Below are 10,322 nucleotides of genomic sequence, written 5' to 3' on the forward strand. Positions count from 1 at the left end.
TGGCCGATAAGATGATATCTTTGCCTAAGGGGCATAAGATTCCATCAGCAAGCGACTTGAAAGGAAGAAAGTATTGTAAGTATCATAACTCTTGGAACCATGCTACTAATGATTGTACGGTTCTGCAAGGTGTATTACAGAAAGCTACTGATGAAGGTACTCTAAAATTCCCGGAGAAAACTTCAGACACCATGCAAGTGGATACCAATCCATTCCCTATAATCACATCCACTAATGTGATAAGTTTGGCCAAATGAGAAAATCGGCATGAGGCTAAGAAGGGTGAGGTCCTGTCATCAAATGCAACACTTGAAAAAATGGAAGAATTGTAGAAACAATTAAGGGAGGCTCAATTGGCCTTGATCGACCATGGTTGTTGCCTAAATTGCATGGGAAGGCAGAAATTAGAGGAAGAAGAGACAGTTGAGGTTCAGCCGAAGAAGAAAGGAATTCTTGAGAAGCTTAATTTCCTAATTAAACCTGGGGAAGAGCCTTGGCAAGATGATCCCAACCGTGGTGATTCGAAGGTAGAATCAGCAAGAATACATATCTAGCCGATTTCATTACCAAATTCGACATCCTAGTTTTAAAAAGCGCTCACCAGTCTAATCAGAAATTTGGGTGCAAAAAGGAGCCGATTCATATAAAGTGCGAACTGTGAAACCAAGGATAGACTCAGCAGAAGACAGATGGACTAGAGTCAATCACCCAAAATTCCCTAAGGTTCAAATAAATCAGAATAGAAGCCTTACTCGATCTCAGAAACACAGGGAACAGAGGAGAAGGGCAAAGGGAAAAAGGAAAGCTGAAGAGGTAAGGAAAGAAAAATCAGCCGAGGAAGTCAATATTCTAGATAAAGATTAGCTGGATGAGGAAGAGGAACATCAGCTGACATGGCCCAGACGCAAAAATGAGTTCAGAATTCAGTTTGGCAGCTTCCTAGACAAAATGTCATGTAACATGGCGTTTGTATTACCAGAAATGTTCCAGGCTCCATCGGTATCAAATGCAAATACTGGAAATAAAGCAAAGAAGAAAGAAACTTAGTCGATTCAGAATTTATCAATTTTTTCTTCAGAATCAGTAGAGAAAGTAGTTTTTGAAAAACCTTTGTTAGCAATGACTCAACAACTTAGGCCTTTGTATGTTAAGGTATGGGTAGAAGGTCAGCCTATTAATCGAGTCTTGGTAGACAATGGCTGAGTTCTGAATGTTATTCCAGCTAACACGTTGAAAAAACTCGGAAAGAGTACGGAAGATGTGATTCCTACTGATGTAGCCATTTGTGGGTTCAACGGAGGCTCTACTAGCACTAAAGGGATTCTTCCCTTAGAAGTCGAAGTTAGAGGAAGGACATCTTTTACGACATTCTTTATTATTGAATCCACGACTTCCTATAATTTGTTATTGAGATGTGACTGGATTCATCCAAATATGTGCATCCCATCATCATTACACCAGATGCTGATTTTTTGGGATGGAGATAAGGTGAAAATAGTGAATGCCGACGATAAGCCATTTGTTGCAAAAGTATACTCGGCAGATGCTATTTTGTATGACGAAGAATGTGTTCCTATTCGATTTGTGGGAACAAGAACCGATGGAAGACCTACATCGGCAACAATGAAAAGGAATCTTGTAGATCCCGAAATCGGAGAGTTGCAACAGGAAAATTTCAGGCCGAAGGTAGAATTACCTCGGTTGACTATAATTGAAGAAGTTGTCAATGGTAGCGAAACTTGAAAAAGAAGTCGCTCGGCAGCAGGACTTTAGGGCCGTTTGCATTAGGTTACAAGCATACATAGCCAAAAAATGGCTGGAAAAAGAAGCAAAGATAGAACCGCGACCATCGGCTAATTTTACTGAAGTTGATCAAATCGATAATAAAAAGTTGGATGCGATTCAGTTAGAAGATGTGGAATTGGCACCAGCTAAACTTGACGATCTTATAGAAACTCAAGATCCGTTAAAGGAGGTGAATTTAGGTAATGATTCAGAGCCTAAACCAACCTATATCAGTGCACTATTAGAGCTAGAATTACAAGCCGAGGTGATCGGCATGTTAAAAGACTACAGTGATTGTTTTGCTTGGAATTATAAGGAAATACTGGATCTATCCAGAGATCTGGTGGAACATCAATTGCCTATTAAAGATGGCTACAAGCCATATAAACAGCCACTTCGCCGAATGTCTCAAGAGGTGGTAGACAAAGTCAATGTGAAAATTGAACGATTGTTGGGTACCGGTTTCATTCGAACTACAAGGTATGTCGAGTGGTTATCGAATGTAGTTCCTGTTATAAAGAAAAATGGCAAATTACGGGTATGTGTTGATTTTCGAAACATAAACTTGGCAACCCCGAAAGACGATTATCTAATGCCAATAGCCGATCAATTGATTGATGTGGCTGCCAAGCATGAACTCATGTCTTTTATGGATGGACACTCGGGCTATAATCAAATTTACATAGCCGAGGAGGATATCTCAAAGACAGCTTTTAGGTGTCCCGAATCGATTGGAACTTTTGAGTGGATGGTAATGTTTTTTGGTTTAAAGAATGCTGGTGCTACATATCAACGAGCTATGAATTTTATCTTTCATGATATGCTCGGCAAGTTTATAGAGGTGTATATTGATGATGTGGTAGTAAAATCAGTAATAAAAAAGGAACACTTGATTCATCTCAAAGCATCCTTTGAGAGGATGAGGGCTCATAAGTTAAAAATGAATCCAATAAAGTGCGCTTTTGGAGTATCGGCAGGGAACTTTTTGGGTTTTTTGGTTCATCAAAGGGGTATAGAAATCAATAGGAATAAAGCTAAAGCAATTATTGATGCTAGTGCGCCGAGAAGCAAGAAGCAGTTACAGAGGTTACTAGGTCAAGTAAACTACCTCAGGCGATTTATTGCAAACACAGTTGGTAAGTTACATATGTTTTCCCCTTTACTTAAGCTGAAGCTGATGGAAGAATTCAAATGGGATGATACACATCAGAAGGCATTAGACCAGATTAAGAGATACCTGTCAAGTCTTCCTGTCATGATGCCGCTGAGGAAGAAGTGGCCAATGAAGTTATATTTATCAACAACTGAAGAATCCATTGGAACTATGCTGGCACAAGAGAACGAAGCCAGATGTGAATAAGCAATATTTTATCTCAACCAAGTTTTAACTCCAGTCGAGTGTAGATATACTACGATTGAGAAATTATGTTTGGCTTTGTATTTTGCAGCAATGAAATTAAGAGTCTATATGTTGTCTGTTTTGGTTTATATTGTTTGTCAAATAGATCTTATAGAGTATATGCTATCAAGGCCATTAATTACAGGCCGGATTGGCAAATGGGCTCTGGCACTTATTAAATTCAACTTTACATATGTTCCACAAAAGGCGATGAAGGGGAGAGCATTGGCAGATTTCCTAGCCGATCATCCCTCACCTTAAATCGAATCACAAGTGTTTGATGAACCTGACTCGGCAGCCATATTTATGACTCTTTGGACTTTAATGTTTGATAGGTCGAGTACCAATGAAGGCTCAGGAGCTAGTATAGAAATAATATCCCCAATAGGGAACCAAATTTCGTTTTCCTTCTGTTTAAATAATCAAGCCGAGTATGAAGCATTGATTATCGGCTTAGAAATTTTGCTAGAAATGGCAGTTAAAAAAGTCCACATTATGGGGGATTCAAGTTTGGTGATTAATCAAATCTCAGAAGACTTTAGATGCTTGAACTGGCAATTAAGGCCATTTCATTCATTGGCAACCCAATTGGTCAACCAGTTTCATATTATGACTTTGGAATACAGACCAAGGGCTTTGAATAAAATAGCTAATGATTTAGCACAAACTGCTTCAGGAATTAGGGTGCCGAGTGGAATGAAGGAAAGGGTGATGAAAATTACACGCCAATCTCTTCCATCGGCTGAAACAAGAAATCAAGTTATGGAAGAAGTTTTTACCACTGATGTTGCCGAGTTAGATAATGATGATTGACGAATCCCTTGCATTTTGTTCTTACAACATCTCACCTTAGAAACCGATCGAAGAATAAAAAGGAGTGCAGTCGATTATGTACTTATGGATGGAGATATTTATAAAAGAACGGCTGATGATGGCCTACTATTTCAATGTCTTATCAAGTTTGAAGGTTTAAAAATAATGGCAGAGGTGCATGAAGGAATCTGTGGAGCTCACCAAGCTGGCATCAAAATGAGATGGTTAATACGCTGATATGGGTATTATTGGCCTGGAATGAGAAAAGATTGCATGACTTATCCAAAAGGATGTACAGATTGTCAAAAACATGGTCCAATGCAATGGGTTCCAGCTACAGAGATACAGTTACTAGTTAAACCATGGCCTTTTAGAGGATGGGCCACTATGAGATCCAACCACAAACCATTTAAATGCTTCCTAACTATCATGGACTTCTAAGTGAAGAACCTTATAAGCATTTGGATGAGTTTCTTGAAGTATGTTCCACCGTAAGATACACGGACATGCCGCAAGAGGTCTTAAGGCTTAAACTTTTTCCATTCACCCTTAAAGACAAGGCAAAATATTGGTTTAACAATCTTAGGCCTTTTTCAATAACTTCTTGGGCAGAAATGCAACAAAAGTTCTTGAAGAAGTACTATCCAGTTTCTAAGACTAATGCCATGAGAACCTAAATTCGAGAGTTTTCACATAGGGATGGGGAAACATTCCATGAGGCATGGGAAAGATTCAATGAATTGCTTAGGAAGTGTCCATATCATGACATGCCCAAATGGCAATTAGTTCAATATTTCTTTGAGAGTTTACCGGACAATTATAAGGGCATGGTTGATGCTTCCATGGGTGGCTCTTACATTGATAGGCATGAGGATGACATGTGGCATCTTTATGAGAGCATGAGTGAAAATTCCATCGAACTTTATCTTCCAAGAATGGTAGAAATTCAAGTGGAAGGAACAGTGTTGGCTTACATCAAGTCGACCATTCCAATGAAATAGCCGCCGAGATTATTCTTAATCAACCAAAACTCGGCAAATCAAGTATCTTCTGTCCCTAACCATTCCCATCATGCATCCAATGAGACAAGTATGACTTGATCAAGTGTTTTACATTCTACTTCCAATTGTCCCCATGGACATGTGCAAAGTGAGCATCATGAACAAGTCAATGCAGCTTTTGTTAATCAAGGGAACAATCCTTATGGCAATTATTATAATCCTAGTTGGAGGAATCACCTGAATTTCTCTTGGAGAAACCAAGGGGAAGGCTCAAACCCTCCCCAAGGTGGTTTCCAAGGGAAGTATATTCCACTTCCGATGCAAAGCCAAGGTTCCCAAGGTTTTAGATCATCATTTCAATCACAAGGAAATCAATATTCTAATTCTCATTTTCCTAATCAACCATCATATTCTCAAGGAAATGCTAGGAGTCCCGCTTTTAAAGAAAAAGTTTTGACCGCTCTAGGCACTCTAGAAGCGAACACTCAATTGCTTCATTCTCATTCTCAATCCATTGCTAAGCTAGAAACCTAAGTAGGGCAAATAGGTAGTACTTTAAATGCTAGAGAGAAAGAGAAAATGCCTTTGAATGCCCCACAAAAGCAACAATGTATTGTGGAGACTCATTCCTCATCGGAAGGTTACACAATAGAGCGTGTCAACGCGGTAACTACCTTGAGAAGTGGGAAGATTATGGACAACCAAGTAGGTATGTCCAATGAAGAGAGTGAACCAGTGCAACCACAAGTTGACACCCATCCCGTTTCACATCTTATTCCTCCTTCATTGCATATGCATAATCTTTCAAATGAGAATATCTTGAAAAGTGATTTTGAAAAGAAAAATTTGCCAAATGATTTCAAAACTTCTTGTATTGAAGAGATTTCAAAGAAAATTTCTGAAAAGGTTTTTGAGCCAAAAGCTCCATTTCCGAATGCCTTAAGAGGATCCATTTCAATTGACAAGCAAAAGGCTAAAACAAATGAAATTATGGATATGTTTAGGCAAGTGAAAGTCAATCTTCCACTTTTGGATGCAATCAAGCAAATTTCGGCTTATGCCAAGTTTTTGAAAGACTTATGCTCCCAAAAGAGAAAGAACAAAAACCAAGTACCTAGGAAAGTGGTCTTAACCGAGCAAGTAAGCTCAATTTTGCAGTATAACACTCTTCCAAAGTTTAAGGACCCCGGTTCACCTACCACTTCATGCATCATTGGAGATCATATCATTAATCGGGCTCTTCTTGACTTAGAAGCAAGTGTTAATCTTCTTCCATACTCGGTATATGTCAAATTAGGCTTAGGAGACTTCAAACTGACGTCGGTGGTTTTGTAACTTGCCGACCGATCCATCAAAAAGCCTAGGGGTATCATTGAGGACGTATTGATTAAGATTGATAAATTCTTCTTCCCCGTTGATTTCGTTGTCATTAACAAGGAACCGGTCCCGAATCCAAAGAGCTAAATTCCCGTTATCCTTGGCCCCTTTCTTAGCAACCACGAATGCCAACATTAATTGTAAGACGGGGATAATGAAGATCTCATTTGGCCACAAGAAGGTGAAGTTGAATATCTTCAATCTGACCCCCAATTCATTTGATAAGCATGAAGAAGTGAATGTTGTAGAGAAATATCATAACCTTGAATGTGAAGGAATAAAGTCATTGTATGAAACCAAAATTTCAAAAAGTCCATCTTCAACCCTGAATTCTAAGAAAGTTGTTTCAAAATCTTGTTTTGAAAGGGCACGGAAGCCCAAAGATCATTGTGACCAAGGACCGAAAATTTCTTTTAAGCCTAATCCAACAAGTTCTCTAGGGAACCATTTGTTGGGTGGAGTTCAAAACATTTATCACCCTATCAAGGAGGGGATGCACTACAAGATATTTGATCCGGACTAAAAGAGCCCAACATCTTGCTAGAGACGTTAAAGACTAGTACATTTCGCAGGGTGTCACAACCCTATTCCTCCCTCATTTCTATTTTAAATTTCATTTCTTGCGAAGTTTAGATATTTGTTTTAGGTTCATATACATTGCTAGGAACTCTGATTAGGATTGCATGCACTTTCATGTCGAAAATGAGCATTTTGCATAAGTTCGATCGATCTCCAAGAAGGTTCGATCAATCGAACTTCATACCTACATCCAATCACCTTTCTATCCAATTGTTCGAAGAAAACCTGCATATTTCAGCTCTCTGTCCAATCGTTCGAACTTGTTCCTAGATCGATCTTTAGTTCTTCGATCGATCCAACTTCATCTTGGATCGATCTGCAGTCTCAACACTTAGAAAAATTTTGAACCTGCATCCAACCTGCATCAAAAAGCTCTCTGTCCCATCGATCGAACATGTCTACAATTTTTTGCATGTTCGATATATCGGAGTCATTCTTCGATCGATCTTGGAGAGATTGATCTCTTTTCTTTAATTTACTGTTTTGTCTTCAGTTTGATTTATTTTTGTTTTGAATTTTAAATTTAAAATAATAAATTATATATATTTTATTTTGTTTTATTTTTATTTTTGTTTATTAAAAAAAAAAAATTCAAAAAAAAAAATTCAAAAGCTTCAAAATAATTTGTCTTTTAGTGAGGAGAGATCAATCACAGTTCGATCAATCTGAGATTTCAGTTCGATCAATCGAACTGGTAACGAAATGTTTTTAAAAATCAAATCTAGGGTTGTTAGATCGATACCACAGATTGATCTAACACCCTCTCCTTCGTCCCTCGCCGCTGCAACTTACTTCTCCATCTCCAGCGACTCCATCTCACCTCGAATCTCTCCACCTCATCTAGGATCTCAAATCTCATCTTCATCTCATCTCATCTCTCGGTTTGAGGTAAGATCCGAACCCATCTCTTTGATTTCAAGCTCTAATTTCATGAATCTATGCTTTAAATGTTAGATCTAAGGTGTTTTAAAGATGAATCTTGCCATTGATGAAGTTTGAAGCTTTGTATATTTGTGTATATATATGTATTTATAGGTTTTGTATTTTTTTTTTTTTTTAATTCCAATTTTGGGGGTCACGGGCCATGGAAAGTGACTAATTATGTTGATTTGTTGTGTAGAGGGGTCCACAAGCTTGTTTATGAGGCCCCCACGACATCCACGTCACAGATCTGTGACTTTTTGAGTTTCACCTCACAGTTTGATCGATCGAACTTTTTCTCAGATCGATCGAACTTATTCCCGATCGATCAAACTTGCATCGATCTCACATTTTTGTGATCAATCGAAGTTCACAGATTTGCATCACACATTTCACACACCATCTCTTGTGTTTCATGCTATCTCATACATGTCCAATGCCTTTGTTTTCCACATTGGATGCATTCCATACTTATACTGTCTAGCATGCTTCACATCATATCACTCATTCCTTGTCACTTGCATAGATTCATGTTCTTTATCTATTTTGTCTATCTTATTTGACATACATGATTCTATCAACTGTACTTTAATTCTCTATACTGGCACTGACTTCCTTTTTGCAAGTTTTCCTTTTAATTTGCAGGCCATGGCTAGGGTTAAAACTGTTGCTAGCGGACATTATCACCGCAAGGCCAGGCGGAGTTTGGACGACGAGGCAAGTCCATCTCACGCCCAGGACCCCATTCAGGAGGAGCCAGTAGAGCCTACTCCACCTCAGTTTCCATCCGACAATCGACTACAATTTTCAGCCAAGGCATCTTCTTCACAGGCTGACGCTAAGACTGAGCACATACCATCTCCATCACCACCACCAGCTCAGCCAGCCCAGCATTTAGACTGGCCATTGCCAAGATACTCACGCCTTCGAGTGGCGCACGAGTTAGTCTTTAACATAGACTACTTTTCCCGGTCTGTTCTTACCAGAGCCGTATATGACGATATAGACCGGAGGGACATCTTAGCCATACTAGCCCCTGTCACATACCCAGTGTACCCGAGGTTAGTTTGGATGTTCTTCCAGAACCTCCGACCTGCCCCGAGTAACCTAGCGGAGCTGTGGACTACCATTGATGGCCACCCTATCAGTATCATGGTGGACACTCTTTCCAGATCTTGCCGTTATCCACACGTCTGCCCTCCCAATCTCCAGGATACGTATCCTACTCTATAGAGGCCCACATATGCAGACATGGCCGTTGCACTCACAGGTCACTATGCCGGTGGCGAAACTTTCGCCACCCGGACTTATCTGCCAGACGACCTGTGGTTCTTCAATTCGGTATTATACCGAAATGTTTTTATGGCCGGCCACAAGATACAGAGATGCGGCGACTTTCTGACAGCTTTATATGCCTTCTATATAGGGCACTGGATATCCATTCCTGTACTCACTTGGAGCGTTATGATGAAGCTATATGTTGACCATATCAGCAAGGCCAAGCCCAAAAGGGCTAAGTATCTCCCATTCGACCATCTCATCACACAGATTCTAAGAAACCAGTGCTATCCCTTCCAGCCACTGGAGCATACTGAGTCTGGGGCCTGTTCATTCAAGAAGAAGGATTGAGATAAGAGCTACCAAGCTCTTATCAAGAGTCTACAGGACGATGCTGTAGAGGCAGCTGAGGAGATAGAGAGAAAGGAGATGGAGCAGACAGCGGTAGCAGCAATAGAGCAGGCAGCGGCAGCAGCAGCATAGCAGGCAGCGGACGATATACCAGTCGATCCGGCTGCCATGCACATGGATATTGACTTGGAGCAGCCCGCAGAGGACCAGGAGTATCACTCTCCGGCTGGGTCGCCCATTCATGATGAAGAGCAGGCTCAGGATCATCATTCTCCAGCTCCAGCGGTACCTGAGGCTCCAGCACAGACACCCGGCTTTGGAGAGCACATCCAGGCTTTGGAGGATGTCGTAGTCTCTATCCGAGCAGACACTGCCTCTATTCGAGCTAACATTACTTCACTTCATACAGATGTCATGGTTGCGTTGCGAGACCTATCCAGAGACATACACGGATCACGACCTGCCCATCCTTCCTCCTCCACTTGATCTTTCCATTCTTCTTATTCCTCTTATATATCTGTGATATCTGCATATTTTTTATACTGTTATATTATTTTTGCGGCCAGTCTGTTGGCCTAGACACAGGATGTACTGTACTATACTTTATTTTTCTTTTATACATATTTTGTTTATGTCATATATGTGTATTGATATATCTATCTGTGATTGACTCCATCAGGTGCATCCCAGTGACTTCAGTGAGAGAAAGTACTGCCCGAATTTTTCAGGACCACCCTTATACCTCTCTCTATTTTCAGTTGCTATCCCATTTACACTTGCATGTCCACTGTGCACTATTATTATCCCTTTTTTTATCT

General features: G+C 40.1%; 1 non-coding gene across 1 annotated transcript; it reads right to left on the reverse strand.

Annotated features, from left to right (window-relative positions):
* Positions 1-4,659: 4,659 nt before the first annotated feature.
* LOC132301952 (small nucleolar RNA R71) lies at positions 4,660-4,766 on the reverse strand. Its single transcript, XR_009480690.1, has one exon. It is a non-coding gene; the product is annotated as a small nucleolar RNA R71 (small nucleolar RNA).
* Between the last annotated feature and the right edge of the window lie 5,556 nt (positions 4,767-10,322).

The sequence above is a fragment of the Cornus florida genome, unplaced genomic scaffold, assembly GCF_030987335.1.
Source record: "Cornus florida cultivar Cherokee Brave unplaced genomic scaffold, ASM3098733v1 CherokeeBrave_3.0.0_Hap2_Chr03, whole genome shotgun sequence".
In the NCBI taxonomy this organism is placed as follows: domain Eukaryota; kingdom Viridiplantae; phylum Streptophyta; class Magnoliopsida; order Cornales; family Cornaceae; genus Cornus; species Cornus florida.